The sequence below is a fragment of the Lontra canadensis genome, unplaced genomic scaffold (genome assembly GCF_010015895.1).
Source record: "Lontra canadensis isolate GAN:19392208 unplaced genomic scaffold, GSC_riverotter_1.0 scaffold20, whole genome shotgun sequence".
Classification (NCBI taxonomy): Eukaryota; Metazoa; Chordata; class Mammalia; order Carnivora; family Mustelidae; genus Lontra; species Lontra canadensis.
Genome location: NW_022631014.1, coordinates 17,730,675 through 17,748,932, shown reverse-complemented (window position 1 = coordinate 17,748,932; position 18,258 = coordinate 17,730,675).

The window sequence follows — 18,258 nt, the reverse complement described above, 5'->3', positions numbered from 1 at the left end:
TTGATCCCAGGACCCTGAGATCATGACCTGAGCCAAAGGCAGAGGCTTTAACCCACTGAGCCACCCATCACATTTTTTAAGGAGCACAAATGTTTCTTAATATTATCTTATGAAGTCACAACATTCTCATGAAGGTTTTATTCCAATGTCACAGATCAAGATCTTAACCCTGTCAAATGTGATCTTCAGACCAGTGGCATTGGTGTTGCCTGGGAGCTGGGTAGACACGCAACATCTCAAGCACTGCTGTATCATGACCTACAACTTAAGAGGATTCCCAGGTGATGTGTGTGCACATCAAAGTGGGGAAGCACTGGATTAACATTCAGAAAGGTGCCATGACTTTCCCAGAATTTCAGGGCAACATGGTAGCTCAGCGGGGAAAGGAACAGAGGCTCTGAGACTCCCAGAGAAATTCCATTCTTACTAGAATCCTTCATTCTCTGTTCCGGGGCACACCCACCCTTTAAGATCAACTCCTGGGTCACCTCTACATTCTCTACATTCTTACCTGGAAGGCCCAGAAATTAGGCACCCTGCTTTTCCTCCTGAAGCCCTTCATGTGCTCTGCTGTCACTGGGTGGAGAAAATTGAATCACCAAGCATCATCTTTTTTTTTTTCCATTTTATTTAATTTCTTTTCAGTGTTCCAGCATTCATTGTTCATGCACCACACCCAGTGCTTCATGCAATACATGCCCTCCTTAATACCCACCACCAAGCTCACCCAACCGAACCCCCTTCTCCCCTCCAAAACCCTCAGTTTGTTTCTCAGAGTCCACAGTCTCTCATGGTTTGTCTCCTTGGGTATCATGGGATTTGTTGGAAAGAGCTTTACCACTTGGAGTGGGCATATTTGAGCATGAGGGAAACAAAGGGAGCAAAGTTCTGTGCAAAATGAAGAATTTATTTTGATCCTGAGAGTGAGGAAGACGAAGGTGAGTAGAGAAATTAGAAGGAGAAAAAAGGAGGAGAATGTACCAGAACCTCGTGTGAGAGAGGGTGCAGAAAGTTTCTAAATTCTTGGTGGAAGTGGATTGCTTTTTTCTTTTGGTTTGGATTTCGGTGGATCCTGGTGAATGGGCTGTGTTTTGCACAAAATGGATGACTGGGCAACACACTGAAGCCAGGAACTGACCAGTACAGGAGGGGTGAGAGGCCTCAGCAGGATCTGGACTGCACAGTGACTGGGCCAAGTTTTCTCATTCTCAGAATCCCTGGGACCCAATCCAGTGCTCCCCAAATGCTTCTTACGTGAATGAATGCGAGCTGAAGAAATCCATCAGTACTATCTAATCCAATCCCCTTTTTTTTGTTTTGGCTTATGCATTGTTGATGTTTAATTTTACTATTTATTTATTTATGTATTAGTGAGTAAAGCAATAGAAATGTATTAAGTGAAGATACAGAGAAATCTCTCAAGAGTGAGACAGCTCCCAACAGGGTTGTCCTGACTTTTAATTTTTAAAATTATCCAGTACAAAAAAATAAAAAATTTTAAAAAATTAAAAAAAATAAAATTATTCAGTACATTAAATATCCCAACATGAAAACATAAATGTAAAGTTTAAAAAATAATAATAAAGTACACACCAGTATATCCACCATTCAAGTGAAGAAACAACATCAAAGTCCCTTCTAAGTCTTCCTTGTTGCCCCTCCCCAACCATGTCTCTTTCCTACCCCCCACTCATCCTATCAGCAGGTAGATAGCCATGCCTATTTTGAGCGTGACATAAATAGAGTGATACTGTACATATTATGCTGCTTTTTAGCTCAGCATTTTATTTATGAGATCCATCCATGCAAATTAGTGTATTTGTAATGTCTTCATTCTCACTGTGGTATGCTCCGTTGTATAATTACATCTTGATTCCGTTTAGCCATTACATTGTCAATGGATGTTGCTTTGAGAATTTAGTACTAATATATACAGTGCTGCAGTGACCAGTCCTGCCCATATCTCCTGATATACTAGGTCACATTCCATCTGTGGAATTGCTCAGCCACAGAGGATGCCCGCACTCACCTTTACAGGTAAGCAAACCTCTTTTCCAGAGGGATTAAGTTACCTCAGACTTCCAGCAGTCCTATAGAAGAGTTCCTAGAGCTACAAAATCTTTGCCAACCTTTGGTATTGTCAGATGTAAATTTCTGATCAGTTGTGAGTATAAGCATAGCATCTCATTACATTTTTAATTTTAATTTCCCTGACTACTAATACAATCATGCACCTTTTTCTGTGTTTATTGGCCATTTGGATTTTCTGCTTTGTGAAGAGATTATTCAAGTCTTTTACTTGTTTTTAAATAATGTTGTGTCTATTTCTTATAGAGTTCTTATAGATTTCAGAACGTCTTTATATATAATTTTAGATAAAAGTCTAAAGCTATGTGTGTTGAAAATGTTTTCTCTCAATTTTTGAATTTTTTTCTTTTTCTCTTTATGGGTCTTTCCGTGAGAGTTTTGCACTTTAATGTATTTGGATTTATCAATGCTTTTCTTAAAGATTAATGATCTTTGTGTCTTATTTAAGACATCAGCTATATATTATCAACAATAGCCAAACCATGGAAATAACCCACATGTTCATCAACTGATGAATGGATAAACAAGATGTGGCATATTTATATATATACATATATATATATATATGTATATATATAAATGAATGAATAATATGAATGAATAAATGAATGAAAAGAATGAAATCTTGCCACTTGCAATGACGTGGATGGTGCTAGAGTGTCGTGACATAGCAAGAAGGCAGAAAAGACCTCTCACCAGACAAGGAATCAGCTGGCACCTTGAACTTGGACTTCTAACCTCCAGAACCATGGGAAATTAATTTCTGTTGTTTAAACCACCCAGACTATGGTACTTTGTTCTGGTGTCCCAAGCAGAATAATATAATATCCTTCCTTACCAGGAGAAAATATCTCCCTGTATTAACTTTTTAAGGTTTTATATCTTTTCCTTTCATGTTTACATCTTTAGTCTACCTGGATGTACTGTTTTTATAAGTGAAGTACATGGTTAAATATTTTTCATATAGCTAATCAGTATGTTCAGCATTTGTAGAAAATTTTTTCTTTTTTCACTAGGCTACCAATGCCAACTGGGTCATAAAACAAATTCCAACCACAGTGTGTTTGTTTATCAGCTCTATCTTTGGTCCTTTAATCTATGATTCCTCATATAAAATTATTTGGTCTTAACCTACCAAACCTGTAAAATAATTACTAGACCCCCATATCGTTTTTCTTCAGCAGTATCTTGGCTGTTTGTAGGCATTTGTATTTCTAAATAAATATTAGAATTAGTTTTTCAATCACAGAAAAATATTGTGAGAATTTTTAAATAATTGTATTAAATTCTTAAATCAGTTTGGGGAGAACTGATATTTTTTGCTATTTATGTAGTCTTCTAAAGCACGAATGCAACATATTTCTATACTTACTTAGGAGTTCTTTAATATCTTTTAATAAAGTTTTATAATTTTCTGTATAAAAGTTTCTGTCCTTTTTTATGAGGTTTATATCTCAATACTTCATATTTATTGATGCCATAATAAAAGGAATCCTTTTAAAATTACATTTTATGTCTGTTGCTGAGATACAGCAATGCAATGGAATTGTATTACCAGCTTTTCATTCAGCAGTCTTATGAAATCATCTTGCTAACTTTAATATTTGATTTATGGACTGTCTTGCATTTCTGACAGTTGTACATCTGCATTTGTAGATTCATTTGGGTTTTTTCCCCACATCCTCTGTAAGCAATGACATCTTTGTTTCTTCTTTTCTAGTCCTTATGCCATTTATTTCTTGTTTGTATTATGCAGATTAGTGTCTCTCATACCAGGTAGAAATGGTGATAGAATAGGCATATTTTTCTTATTTCCTAATTTCAAAGAGATTAGTTTCAGCATTTCTTCATCCATAATGGTAGTTGGTATAGGTTTTTATAGCTATATTTTCAAATTAAAGAAATTTTAATAACCTTTTATTTATTTATTTATTTGACAGATCACAAGTAGGCAGAGAGGCAGGCAGAGAGAGACAGGAGGAGGAGGCAGACTTCCTGCTGAGCAGAGAGCCCGATGTGGGACTCGATCCCAGGACCCTGAGATCATGACCTGAGCTGAAGGCAGAGGCTTTAACCACTGAGCCACCCAGGTGCCCCTAATAACCTTTTTTTTTAAATTTTATTTTTTATAAACATATATTTTTTTCCCCAGGGGTACAGGTCTGTGAATCGCCAGGTTCCCTAATAACCTTTTTAATGAAGTTTTTTTCTCTTAAAATTTTTTCATGCAGTGTGATAGACATATGGGACAGGCTTATATCATAAATATAGGAATTTCTTTTTTTTTTTTTTTTTTTTAAAGATTTTATTTATTTGTCAGCGACAGAGGGAGAGCGAGCGAGCACAGGCAGACAGAGGCAGAGGGAGAGGGAGAAGCAGGCTCCCCGCTGAGCAAGGAGCCCGATGTGGGACTCGATCCCAGGATGCTGGGATCATGACCTGAGCCGAAGGCAGCCGCTTAACCAACTGAGCCACCCAGGCGTCCCTAAATATAGGAATTTCTATACCTTAAACCCCTCTTTATGACCAGCAACCAGATCAAGAGACAGAATATTACTAGTGTCTGAATGGCCCCTTTCCATTTTTTAAGTTACCCCACAGACGTAACCCATCTTCTGACCCCTGATGCCATAGACTAGTTTTACCTGTTTGTTGTTCCCTATTTAAGTGGAATCATATAGTAGTAAGCTGTATTTGTTTTCGACTTCTTTTGCACAACATTGTGGGATTTATCCACACTATTTTGTAGAATCATACGTCATTCATTCTCATTGCTGCCGTGCATTCCATTGTGCGAATATACCAGAATCTATCTATTCTACTACTGCCTGGCACTTGGGTGGTTTCCAGTAGTCTATTATGAATAATGCTATGAATATTCCAATACATGTTTTTTATGAAATATACACTTGTGTTGGATACATATCTCAGAGTAGAGTTGATAAACCATAGCATATGTGCATGTTCCATTCCAGCAGAAGATACCAAACTATTTTCCAGAGAATTTGCAATGGTTTACACTCCCACCAACAGAGCAGAGGGTCTCACCATAAAAACTGAAATTTATCAGTTTGCTTGCATCTGTTGAGATGATCATGTGATCGTCTGATTTTTTTCCCCATTTATCTGTGAATGTGGTGAATGACACTTGGATTTTTTCTTTCATTACTGGGACAAATCCAGCTGCGTCAAGATGGGCAAATTGCTTTGTACAGCGCTTGACCGAGCATGCTGCTGTTTGTTTACAGTTTTTATCTCTGTCTTCACTGGTGGGGTTTGGGTTCCTTTTTTTTTTTAAAGATTTTATTTATTTATTTGTCAGAGACAGAGGGAGAGAGTGTGAGCGAGCATAGGCGACAGAGCAGCAGGCAAAGGCAGAGGGAGAGGCAGGCTCCCTGCGGAGCAAGGAGCCCGATGTGGGACTCAATCCCAGGATGCTGGGATCATGACCTGAGCCAAAGGCAGCCACTTAACCAACTGAGCCATCCAGGCGTCCCAAGTTCTATTTTCTTTTGGGAATGATCCTAGCTCCTAAAGGGTTATGAACGCTAAGATAAACGCTTGAAGGCCTCCATCTCTAACAATCTTTGATTCCAAGATTCTTCCATATTGTTCAGAAAATTGCAGATTCGACTTTCTACCTGTTAACACGACAGACGCTTTGGCCAGGCATTCCCCAGGTAGAAGAATGAAGGTCTGCTCTGCCATTAGTTCCTTCAGGAATCCTTGGTGATGTATGCTTGTATGCTAAAGCCCCTGATTTAGTTGAAATCTCACTCAATTGAAAGTGATGAATGGAAAGCAAGCAATGAATAGGGGCAAAGGGAGAAAGCCTCTGCGTGTATGAACCTGATGCCCACCTAACTTTGCTAGCACCGGATGTCTCTAAAATGCCTCTAGTTTGCAGTGGGGAGCTTCTCTCCTGTTGTCCTGACCCTGCCCTCTCTGGGGTGATGCACAATGGATAGGTCCTAGACCACAAGACCCAAGCTCTCCCACCCACCCCTTACTCACTAACCACAGTGCTCCCACACAGGAAATTAGTGAAAATAAGAATTTATGCTTCCTGAACCAAGGCAGTACAGACATTTTTCAGTGTTTCATCTTTGAGAGAATTTCTTCCACAAAAGCTTCCAGAACAGCAGCCCTGAGAGTTTGACAAAAAATAGGATATTTTCATGGTCTTGAAGAATCTCCACACAAATGGCTATTAATAATGGAGAAAAAAAGAAAATCTTTACTACTAGTAAACATCTTAATCAAGTGAACAAGGTTAGTATCACCAGCACTGGGACTACCTGACTTCATTTCTGTGGTATTTCTGCCAAAAATGCTCAACCTGGACCTAATCATAAGGAAATATCAGACAAACCCAAACTTAGCAACCTTCTGAAAAATAACTGGCCTGTGTTCTTTTAAAAATGTTAGTGTCGGGGCGCCTGGGTGGCTCAGAGGGTTAAGCCTCTGCCTTCAGCTCAGGTCATGGTCTCAGGGTCCTGGGATCGAGCCCTGCATCAGGCTCTCTGTTCAGCAGGGAGCCTGATTCCCCCTCTCTCTCTTCCTGCCTCTCTCCCTACTTGTGATCTCTCTCTGTGTGTGTCAAATAAATGACTAAAATCTTAAAAAAAAAAAAACCAAAAAAAATATTAGTGTCTTGGGACACCTCGGTGGCTCAGTTGGTTAAGCTTCTTCCTTCAGCTCAGGTCATGATGTCAAGGTCTGGGGATCAAGTCCCACATCAGGCTCTCGGCTCAGCTGGGCATCTGCCTCTTCCTTTCACTCTCCCCCTGTTCTCTCTCTCTTTCCCTCTCTTTCTTGAATAAACAAATAAAATCTTTTAAAAAATGTCAATGTCTTAAAAAACAATGAGAAGCAGAGGCACGGTTTCAGATCAAAGAGAAGTTAAAGTACTAGACAGTTAAATGCAAGGCATGGCTGTGGATTAGATCCTGAACCAGGAAAAAGGTACTATAGAGGACATTACTGTGATAATTGGTGAAATTGTAAAATAAACTTCTTAGAAAGTATTACCATGAAATGCTAAATTTCTTGATCTTAATAGCACCATGGTGACATAAGAGAATGTCCTTTTCAGGAAATTCACACTGAAAGGTTTAGGGATGAAAGAACATGATGCCTACAAATTTTCTCCAATGATTCAGAAAATCTTTTATCTCACATGCAAAGAAAGAAAATGATAAAGGACGTATGTCAAAATGTTAACACTTGGTGAATCTGGGAGAAGAATACACCAGAGCTCTTTGTAAATTCTCACAATCTTTCTTTTCTGCATGTGATTTCAAAATAAAAACTTTAAAAAGACTTCCATGTCTAGTAAAGAGGAAACCATAGAAGTAAAATGGTAAGAGTTGCTTGGTGGTTAGGAATAGAACATGTGGTTATTTTTTTTTAAGATTTTATTTATTTATTTGCCAGAGAGAGAGAGAGAGCACAGGCAGGCAGAGTGGCAGCAGAGGCAGAGGGAGAAGCAGGCTCCCCGCCGAGCAAGGAGCCCGATGTGGGACTTGATCCCAGGACGCCGGGATCATGACCCGAGCCGAAGGCAGCGGCTTAACCAACTGAGCCACCCAGGCGTCCCAGAACATGTGGTTATTAACATATCTTTGGTACTAGATCTCTGCAGAAGAAAGTGCTTCTTTTTTTAAAACAGCCCCCTTAAGACAGGGATCACCACCCATCTTGTACAGATGAGAATGATGAGGTGTGGGGGGTTTGAAATAAAACACCCAGTGTCACCCAGCAAGTAAACAACAGGGCTGGGATTTCACTCAGGTCTGGATGACTCCAAAACCTTCAGGTACCCAAATTCCCTGGATTTTGACCATGATAAAGACTGACCAGAAGAGAAGGTGGCATTTCTGTCCTCTTCATTGTGAGCTGTTGGGTCTTGATGCATCCTGGGCTCTCTAAGACCTACCTCATGGTAGGCAATGCCTTGGATGTATTGGGTGGAGACCTGGAAAGAGCAAGATATGAGTCTGGTAAGAAAGACAGCCCAAAGAACATGACAATGAACATGAACAAGATCTATAGTGAGAACAAGGATTCTGGCAGCCCAGATGAGAAAGACTTAAGGGATGATAAATTGTGAGGAAGTGACAAGGAAATGTATGAGAGAACTAATGGAAACCAAGGACTATTTTAGCATGGTCTGTTTATGCAAACTCATCTTGATGTTCAACTTCCCATCTTTGATATGAGTCATTCTCTAGTATAAGGTGGGCACCTTCATCAAAGGGAAATTTCTCCCCCTGACTTTAGACAAATGGAGAAGGGCAGAGAATTCTTTCTGCTTTGATTAATTCTCAGTTGCCTTTAGTTCAAAATGATCCTTATGCCAAAGTGACATATTTTGGGGTGGCACCTCCTTGAAGCCCAAACCTCCTTTCCTTTATTAAAATGCCATATAAACACTGAAGTATAACCACGTTTTTTGAGTTTCACTTCTTTTCTCTGAGTTCCCATACATGTAAATATTAATAAAAATTATGTACCTTTTCTTTTGTTAATCTGTCTTTTGTTAGTTTAATTCACAGACCTCCCTGGGTTCAGAACTCAAGAGGGTAGAGGAAAGATTTTTCTCCCCAATATCTGCTTCATAAACCAGATCTGCTTTACCAACCTGGACTTCCCTTGTATATCACTTTTTGTCAGGCAGGTGGTTTTTGTTCTGTAAGTCATTGGGAGAGAATTCCAAGTGTGGGTTAGTAAACTCATCTACAATGTAATCATCAAATCATTTACAAAATGGAACCTTCTCTGCTTTGAGTTTGCTATTGATAACCATTGTCTATTTCCTTAAAAACTTACTGATAAAAGGTGAAAGATTTAAACAATCTGAAGAGAAAGTATAGTAGCTAAACCAGAATGGCTAAAATTAACAACTCAGGAAACAACAGATGTTGTCGAGGATGCAGAGAAAGGGGAATCTTCTTACACTATTGGTTGGAAAGCAAACTGGTGCAGCCACTCTGGAAACCAACTGGAGGTTCCTTAAAAAGTTAAAAATAGAGCTAACTTGTGACCCAGCAATTGCACTATTAAGTATTTATCCAAAGGATACAAACATAGTGATTTGAAGGGACACATGCATCCCAATATTTGTAACAGCAATGTCCACAATAACCAGAATATGGAAAGAGTCCAGATGTCCATCAATAGATGAATGAATAAAGAAGATGTGGTATATACTTACAATGGAATATTAGTCAGCCATCAAAAAGAATGAACTCTTGCCATTTGCAACAATGTGAATGGAACTAGAAGGTTTTTCTTTTTAAAGATTTTACTTATTTATTTGAGAAAGAGAGAGAGAGAGAGAATGAGCAGGAGGAGGGGCAAAGGGAGAGGGGGAAGCTGATTCCCTGTTGGGCAGGGAGCCTGATGTGGGACTCCATCCCAGAACCCTGGGATCATGACCTGAGCCAAAGGCAGACACTTAACTAACCAAGCCATGAAGGCTCCCAGAACTAGAGGTTATTATGCTAAGTGAAATAAGTCAGAGAAAGACAAATACCATGTGATTTCACTCATATGTGGAATTTAAGAAACAAAACAGATGAACATAAAGGAAGGGAAGGAAATATAAAATAAGATGGAAATTGAGAGGAAGGCAAACCATAAGAGATGCTGAACTCAAACAAAACTGAGGGTTGCTGGAGGGGGAAAGATAATTGGGTGATGGGCATTAAGGAGGGCACTTGATGTAATGAGCACTGGGTGTTATATGCAACTGATGAATCACTAAATTCTACCTCTGAAGCTAATACAAAAATAAATTTAAAAAAAGATTTAAAAAAATATGAGAAAACAATATACCACTGTCAAAGAAAACTTTAAAAATAAAGAGAAGTAATCTAATACATGACTGTTTTTCCTTCTGCCTGTTTCATTCTGGAATGTGATCACACATACCCAGGTCTCGGCACACACAGTCGTCGTTACACTTGCCACTTTCATTTGCTCTTCTTCTTAAAGAGTTTTCTGGGTTTCCACATAGTTTTCATAATGATTTTTCCCTTTCATTATTCATCATTCTTCAGAGAGTCATTGCTAAATTCCTGAAAGGGAAACTCCTATAATTTTGCTTTTTTTACTCATCAAATGACCAGAGCGATGCTGGGCATATGCTAGGTCCTCAGCAAATGTTTGTAGCTTTGAGAGAAAAATAAAGGATGTTGGTAAAAGCTAAATTCCAGGAATAAAGGGCCAGCAAAAGGCTGAGAGATCTAATCAGTTCTTCTTGCATACTACATGGTATATACATTTCCCGAACGTGCAACTAAAAATACAAATATTGTCCTATTAGCTTGTACTATTAACTGCACATTTCTCCATGTTCAACCCTTTGAAGCAATATTGTGGTTGTACCTTTGATTGTATGCAGGCAGTGTTCCTGACTACTCTTATACAGGAAATAAATATTTTGTAGTAAGAAAAATCTCTTTATTGAAGCTTTTTTTTGCAATCTATGTGAAGAATTAAATTTTATGTGTATATACACATGAATTACTATAATTGATACATAATTATATATAAACTACAAGCATATTAAATTATATATGCCATATATTAAAATATATGATTAAATTATACATTAATATATAGATGGGAAAGTATTTTTCTGATAAACTGGCTTTATTATCAATAACACATGAGTTTATTAAGCTCCTGCTTCTGTCTACAACTTTTTGTTAAGCAAATGCTTTGTACCCTGAAAATTATTGGTGGACTTAGAGTTGTAAAATGTAGAAAACCTTAAAAGATTCCCCTTAGTTTTATCCACAACTCTTTGTAATGTGAACATATGAGAATTTTAAAAATACAGTACAATGCAGAAAAAGACTGAGGCTATGCTTTGGAAGACCTGAGTGCAAGCTCTGGCTCTTCCACTGACTTACTGTGTGTTTTGGGGTCAGTTACCTCACCTCTCTGGACTTAAATATTCCCACTTATAAAAATAGAGTTCAGTTCGTTGGCCTGAGGTCATTTTCTGCTTAACGCTTTATGACAAGTGAATGTGATAGCAATAATTTACACACTTACACTTAGAGTTCATTTAAACACAGTCTTCTCTTTCCCTTTATTTTGGGAAAAGTGAGGTAGAATGTGCCATTTATTGCTTGCCAGATGGAGAATGACCTCCTCTTGCAACATAGCTGCCTCAGAGGAGGTCTTTATCAGATCTTAAGCAAGAGAAGGCTAGTCAGACAGGGGAGGTACAGCTGCTTCTGTCAGCAAAGGAGACACAGGGAGAACTAGCCATTATCCAAGGTTCTCAGAAGTTTGGGAACATAACTCACACTGTGGTATTCTCATAGGGTCTTTCCTCCCATCTCTCATGTTTTTAAAGGAACTTTGACTCTGCAATCATGCACATCCAGGAACTGCATGATCATGTGAGTCTCTCTAATACAGAGGCTCAAGTCAGGTCTCTTCAGCAGATAGACTTCCCTAGGTGCAGACACCAAAGAAGATAGCTGTGGTGTGGCCACCTATCAGTTCGTTCTGGTGGATCCATGACAAAATCACTTGGTCAGAGATATTGGCCCAGGGTGTCATTTCCCCATCTGTGATTGACATGCCCGCCCCACATCTGTCATAATGACTACTGTAGTTAGCTGCCCTGCCAGACACCCCAGCCCCTCTTCCTGTCCCCAAAGAGCACGGTGCAGTGAGCCCATTTCAACTGCACTCGATCCCTAGTACAGAACTTTTTAAAGATTTTGAAGCTTCCTTCATCAATTTATTTTTCATTCTGAGGTGAACTCCACTTAGTGGAGTTGGATTTATGTGGGATGTCACTGATAGATCTGATCCAGCATTTCTGTGCTCTGATGAACTTAAATTCTTTCTTCTATCTCTGCCAAGAGATTTTTTTTTTCTCTTTTGGCCATTCAGTGTCACTTAGGGGAGTCCAACAATGAATCCAGGTTTGGATTAGCCAGTTCAGCAAAGTGTTAGCCATTGTTTGGCCACAAAGCTGATCTCCGATGAAAGTAGACATATCAACGACTCCATCAAAATCCCAAATTTCATTCTCCCTCCTTGGCTCAGCAGCCATTTCCACACAATCTCCAGACTTTTTTTATAATTTAAAAAAAATGTCTGTATGTCCTTCAGAGTGCCACACTATTCTCTATATACTGAGTTCTTATTTTACCCACATGGTTAAAATCACTTTAGACTCTGGAAAAATATGGCCTGAAGGGAGGTTTTCACTAGGTTGCGTGGGACCTGGGGACTCATCCATGTCCTTCAAGTCCTCAGAATCTGCAGGTAATATCATTCCTGTTGTGATGACCCTGCTTTTTAAAAAGCACAATGTTACTAGGTGTTTACCTAAAGGATACAAAAGTACTGATTCTAAGGGATTCATGCACTCAGTTGTTTATAGCAGCATTATCAATAATAGCCAAACTATGGAGAGAGCCCAAATGTCCCTCAAGTGATGAACAAATAAAGATGTGTTACACACACACACACACACACACACAGGAATATTAGTCAGCCATCAAAAAGAATGAAATATTGCCATTGTCAATGATGGGGATGGAGCTAGAGTGTATTATGTTAAGTAAAATAAGTCAGTTAGAGAAAGATAAATACCATATGATTTCATTCATGTGGGATTTAGGAAATAAAAGAGATGAACATATGGGAGGAGGGGGAAAAAGAGAGAAAGAGTGAGGTGGAGGCAAACCATAAGAGACTCTTAATAATAGAGAACAAACTGAAGATTGATGTTTGGATGTGGGTGGGAGATGAACTAAATGGGTCGTGGGGATTACCGAGGGCATTTGTGATGAGCACTGGGTATATGAATCACAAAATTCTACTCTTGAAACCAGTATTACACTATATGTTAACTAGCTAGAATTTAAATAAAAATTTGGAAGAAAAGGATAAAAATAAAAAGCACAGTGCCCTGTGTTTCACAAAGAGACCCAGAGAAATGATGCACACAATTGTTATTATGATTCAGAAACCCACAGAATCTGTTTCTGAGTGAGGTCCTCTATACCTCTACCAATGGTTTGCAACCAGGTGGTGCTACTCCTTGAAGGGGTATTTGGAAATGTTGATGGTAGTCCTGTTGTCAGAACAGCTGAGGGTTGTGTGGTGTCTCTGGGGTGTCTTGATTGGATGGGGGCTCCCCAAGTGTGGGGCACCCTGATTGTGGCGGCCACTGGCAGGGGTGGTAAAAGAATTCATCTGCGGCAGAACAAAGGAGCTGGAAGTTTATTGAATACACCACAAGGGAGTGGAGGACAGGACGACAGAGGAGAGACTGTCTGCAACAAGGTAGTGGGTGGGGCTCTTTTTAAAGGGGGAAAGATGAGGAGCTGTGACAACATATGGAATTCTCCCATTTTTGGTCACTGTGCTTAGTTGTAAGTAGCCCATTGGTCAGTTAGGGTCTATGGGTCTTTTGAGGTGGGTTGCCTGATGGGTCTTTTCTACATTTAGCCAGTTTGCCTGAAAGAAGGCTCCACAGGTTGTGATTGGTATTTAGGGTCCCAAGGCAAAAGATGTTAAACATCCTGTGAAATCAGGACTCAGAGATGAATTAGGGCACTTGTGGGCATCTCTCAGGAACCAAACAACAATCTCTTTTTTGGACATCACCATGAGAATTTCAGAACCCCTTTCTAGCCATGGTCATTCTCCTTAAGATGCAAAATCTCAGGTGACCAAGTCTGATTGGTTTTCCTGGGCTCATACTTGGACAAAGATTAGACCTGAGGCACCACAATTAATAGTCTTTTGGTTCCCCCAAAGGAAAAGGAGGTTTTTCACATTAAAAGAAGTAAAATGGACAGTGAGTGGGTGGACACAGAGTCAACAATGTCAGCAAACAAAACAGATGCCCACTGTGGTTAGAGTCAGCCAGACAATCTTGATCAGATCACTTCTAGGTCAGAAGATTGATCAGAATTCTTTCAATTATAAGAGACATAATCTCAGCTGAAGCCAGTTAATTGTACTAGCCTGAAACTGTGAGATCCACCACCACCTTAGTCTATTTCCATCCACTGTAGTGGGCACATAACAGGCCCTTTCTATCTGGAAGCTGGTGACATTTACTTCTGGGAGATTTTCTTTAATTATGTCTTTGCTAATTCCTTCCCCTTTGTTATCTCTGTGTTCTTTGTGGAACTTCTAGAACTTGGATGGGGACCCTAACATTGGTTCTTGGATTGTCTTTTCTCTGTTTTCCCATATGTTATCTTTCTGCTGTCCTTCACAGGAGACATCCTTAACTTTACTTTCTAAACCTTCAGTTGATCTTTAAAATCTGATAGCATGCTTCTAATGTCCATAACCACTTTTGCACTATAAATGTTCCTTTTGGTAGCATTTAATTCTTATTTTCTGGGTGTCGTGTCTTGTTATTTTCTCCACGGCACTTACAGTTTTTAAGTTCTCTTATCTCTGTGTAGCCTCTGTTTCCTCAAAACCTTTGTTTCCTGTCAGTGTGTTTGGTCGCTGTCTTTCATATTGGAGCCTTTCCTCTCATGTGTAGTGGTTCTTAGCAGTCTGTCTGTTGGCAGCTCTGAGTACATGAACAGTTTGTCAGCTGAGAACTTCACCAAGTATTGCCTATTTGGACTATTGGGTGGGGGAGCCGCGATGCTGATGGCCTTGCGTGTTTCCTCATGGACCCATCAGAGCCTAGTGAGGAGACTCTTCCTCTCTCCACCTGTTGACAGATGGAGGCCAGAGGGCCTTAGCTGGGTGTGCATAAGGTCACTTAATCCTCTCTCCTTAGAAGGCCAGTCTACTGCAGGCCTGAAGGAGGGGCAGCCACCTGGTACATGGAATAAAGAAAGGGTCCTAGGGATGAGGCTACTTATTAAATAGCTTTCTACAAATTCCCTTCATTTAAACTATCCTCTCATCCACTTGAAGACATCATTCTAGAGACACAAAGACAGAGCAGACTGGACCCACCTGTTCTAAACATCCTCTGTATGACACTATAACCATTAGCATAAAAAATTTGTATAATTTGCTTTATGCCCATCACCCACTGTATCTGACCCTACAGGACAGAAGCCTTGCCGACGTCATCCCCCACTGTATCCTCACAACCCAGCCTAGAGACCCTCATGTGGTAAGCACTTAATAAATATTTAGAGGATTAATGAAAAGAATGAATGCATGAACAGAGTCACTACTTCTAGAACTAAAACAGCTTGAAAATTTTAAATGCCAGTTCTTTAAAGTTTTCTCATCATTTCAAATCTCTAAGGATACAGTCTTAAGGTATCCCTATTATGCCATATAATGTAAATATTTAAAACATTCATTAATAGGAATTACTTGGGGATATCTACTGTGGGGGCCGAGGGCAGGCCACCCCAAAATGCATACTGGTTATTTTGAATGAATGTTACTGATGAAACAGTCATTGCAAGAAGAAAAGCATGATCTCCCTTTGTCTTCAGAAAGCAGAAATAAATCTCCCATGTGAAAGGTACTCTCTCCATACCAGGAGGTGGAGACATCCTTCTCACCAGGGATAGGGCATCTAAAGTTAAGAAGACTATATTAACAAACCTTGTTACTTTCACTAATTTACTACCTGGGGCCTAAATCCTATTTAAAATTCTTTGCTAGGGGCACCTGGATGACTCAGAGGGTTGGGCCTCTGCCTTGGGCTCAGGTCATGATCTCAGGGTCCTGGGATCGAGCCCCGCATCGGGATCTCTGCTCAGCAGGGAGCCTGCTTTCTCCTTTTTCTCTCTCTGTCTGCCTCTCTGCCTACTTGTGATCTCTGTCAAATAAATAAATAAATAAAATCTTTTAAAAAAAATAAAATTCTTGCTAACTGAAGCTCCCAAACATAAATTTTCTTTGTCTTGTCAATTTCTCACAGACTTACATCTTTGTCTAAAATGTATAAAAACTGCATTGGGTGGGTGGGGGGAGGGTCCCAATTTCATTATTAGGTCTGTATGTGCATATAATTAAGCATTGTTTTTTTTTCTCCTGTTAATTTGTCTTATGTTAATTTCATTTTTAGGCCAGCTAGAAGAATTTTGAAAGGTAGAGAAAAAATCTTCATTCCTAACAGAGCCCATCCTCAAAGTCCCAGCAATGCTCTATTATAGCACATCCTACAAAACCATATGATGTGGTTGGACAGGATAGGTCCCCTAAGCTGTAAAAAGTCAGTCAAAAGCTCACTATGTAAAGCATGTATATTCATATCACAGAAGTTGTTGGTGCAAGTTCCATGTCAAACCACAAAATACTGAGGCACGTGGAAATGGAAAGTCTTGTTCCTTAAAACTATAAAATGCCTAAATACCCAAAGCAAAAACATAGGTATGTTTCCTAAAGAGATCCCTCTGAACTCTGCAATGTTCATTAGTGGTCATAGAAGTTGTGTTGAACCAGCTATGGGACAGAGCTGGAGCGATTTCTTTAGAGGGATTGGTGGTGATTTGATATAACGGTGCATTTCAGGAGTCATCTGTTTCTCATAAGCTATGTAACCCAGTACCTGAAGACTCAGCACTACTCTTTCCTGATCTTGCTTGTTTATTTACACCTTTAAACTATGGTGTTGTTTTGTGGTTTGCGTGGTGTATTAAGGTCCTCGAGAAAAAAACAGAATTAACTAGATGTATGTATATATAGAAAGAGAGATTTATATTAAGAAATTGGTTATCGTAGGGTGCCTGGGTGGCTCAGTGGGTTAAGCCACTGCCTTCGGTTCAGGTCATGATCTCAGGATCCTGGGATTGAGCTCCACATCGGGCTCTCTGCTCAGCGGGGAGCCTGCTTCTGCCTCTCTGCCTACTTGTGATCTCTTTCTCTCTGCCAAAAAAGAAAGAAAGAGAGAAAGAAAGAAAGAAAGAAAGAAAGAAAGAAAGAAAGGAAGGAAGGAGAAAGGAAGGAAGGAAGAAAGAAAGAAATTGGTTATCGTGATTGTGGAGGCTTGGCAAGTCCAGAACCTGCAGGGTCCACCAGCAGGCTGGAGACCCAGGGATGCTGCAATTCAGGTTCACAGGTGGTTTGCCGGCAGAAGTCCCTCTCTTTCTGAGGAGGTCAGTCTTTTTCTATTAAAACCTTCAACTAATTGAATGAAGCCCACACACATTATGGGCAGTAATCTACTCAAAGCCCATGGATTTAAATGTTAATGTCATCTAAAAAACACCTTCACAGAAGCATTTAAAATGTTTGGCCAAATATATGGATGCTGTCACCTAGCCAAGTTGACACATATGTTAACTATTGCATATGGTGATTATTAAACTGTTAATAGGATTTTTCTAAGTTTTGGAGACTAGATGAAGAAGAAGGCAATCGATTTCAATTAAGATCCTCCCCCAAAGCTTTGGGAAGCATATCAATGATAGAAGTGGCAAATGCTATTAAAAATACGTTTTGAAATGGGCACCTGGGTGGCTCAGTCATTAAGCATCTGCCTTCAGCTCAGGTCATGATCCTGGGGTCCTCGGATTGAATCCCAGTCCGGCTCCCTGCTCTGCAGGAACCCTGCTTCTCCCTCTGCCACTGACCCTCCTCGTATTCCCTCTACTGCTGTTTCTTCCTTGGTCAAATAAATAAAATCTTTTTTAAAAAATGCATTTTGAAATATGTTTGCCCAGAGAGTTTTCCCTCCAGAACTCATTGAGTGTGTTTGTACAGTGGAGGTAGACTGAGAGGCTTTCAATTCTGGAGGCCATATTTGACTTCAGCTGTGTAGATGGTTTCCGATGCCCTCCAAAATGCTGGGGCCTCCCTGTATGGCCAAAGGTGAGAAACTAAGTCTTCTATTAAGCCACATCACTTCCTCCTGTCTTTAGAGCTAGGGTAGAGGAGATTGAATAAAGGCCACCCAAAAATATCAAGTCCTAATTCCTGGAATTTGCAAATGCAACCTTATTTGGAAAAAGGAACTTCACAGATGTGATTAAGTCAAGGATTCTGAGATAGAAAGATTGTTGCAGATTACCCAGGTGACCCTCAGTGCAATCACTGAATCCCTATAACGTAGAAGCAGAGAGAGATCTCAGGTAGCACACAGAGGAGAAGATGGTGGGAAGGTAGAGAAGAGACTGGAGTGATGTAACCACAAATTCAGGATTGCTGGGTGGCCACCAGGAGCTGCACTGGGGCAAACAATGACTC